This window comes from Marmota marmota, unplaced genomic scaffold (genome assembly GCF_001458135.2).
Source record: "Marmota marmota marmota unplaced genomic scaffold, marMar, whole genome shotgun sequence".
Classification (NCBI taxonomy): domain Eukaryota; kingdom Metazoa; phylum Chordata; class Mammalia; order Rodentia; family Sciuridae; genus Marmota; species Marmota marmota.
Window position 1 is genome coordinate 3,944,738 of NW_026000051.1, and position 1,454 is coordinate 3,946,191.

The window sequence follows — 1,454 nt, forward strand, 5'->3', positions numbered from 1 at the left end:
TAAATCCTCTATGTCTCTACTTCCCTGCCTGTAAAAAGGATACAAAGAAGCATGGGGATCTACTATTATAATTTTTCTCCAATCTGGCTGTTATTTCTAAATTATGGGACCAATGAGAGAAGCATGGATGGCCCACCAGTGTCACTGGGAAGCAGGAAGAAACCAGAGATGGGAGTCCTCATTCACATGTCTAGACATAACACATGCTCCAGTCCTGCCCAATCTGCCCATGTCTCAGAATCCTCCTCTCATTTCTCCATGCTGAAGTCCTGCAGCCAGCCCCTCTTGCTCTGATCACAACAGACCCCCTCACCCACCTGTTTTCCATCTTCTCCCTTCCACGTCACCTGAAGCCAGAGCAAGCTTCTTACCAGAAAAAGCAAGTCCTACAGGTCAAAACATGTTGGTGGTTTCCTTCTTACACTGGTCTACTAGACTGGCAGATCAGGCTGCTACAGGCCTTTTTTAGCCTCATCTCTTGCCCCTCAAATCACCACAATGTAGCCAAAGAGGTACTGGTAACTTCCTGTGAGCACCATGCAGTATGCCAGGCCTCTGGTGGTTTTCTGCCTGCATCCTGTCCCACCCAATGCATGCATCCTGAGGATGGCTTCGGGTTGCTTTCTGCAGGAACCCTTCTCTCTGAGTCTCCTTCCATCCCCGCATGCCAGGTGCCTCCTTTGAGATCCCCAGCTCCCTCTATGTCTCCTACTATAGTTCTTATTCACCACATTTGTTACTGCTTATATCCAGGTCTGCTTTTCCACAGGTCTTAAGCTTGGAGGGGTCAGTGAGGGCGAGACCACCAGGCTCCCCATTGGGTCCCTGCTCAGAATAGTGCCCCTAAACATTTGGGGACTGGAAGAATGAGTTACAAAATACCCCAGGGCCTTGGGAAACCGAAGTTCCTGAAGTTGCTCCATCCCCAGAACAGTAAATCTAGCCAGTGACACTATTTAAGAAACTACAGGACAACAAAAGACTTAGATAACATCAAGGAATGAGACAAGCTGGGTCACAAGGCTGCGTGATGAACTGCTTCAAGTCACCTTCACGGCAGGCGAAGCCTTTGCAGACACTTCGCAGATTCCGAGGGTAAGAAACCAGCTTCTAGGGCCACCTCTCTGCGTGTCAGTTTTCTGAGAAACGGGACTCGCTCTCTTTAGAGCCTACTTTAGTGCTCAATGAACTAAAGTCTGGCAGGACCTTGGAAGGCCGTGCCATTCACAGTTTTCAGACTGTTTCTCCTCGTCATTGTTTCTTCTGCTCTCGCTCTCCTCTCTGCCCTGCTAGTCGCGGCTCCCCGCCCCGCGACCTCCCACTGCCTGGCCTGGGCCCCTCTTGCGGCCCCTCCGTTCCGCCCTGCCCGATGAGGCGGGCTCGGCCGCAAGGCGCACCAATAGGGGCGGCTCTGCCTCCCACGAGTCCCGCCCCACACCACCGAGCACCAATGG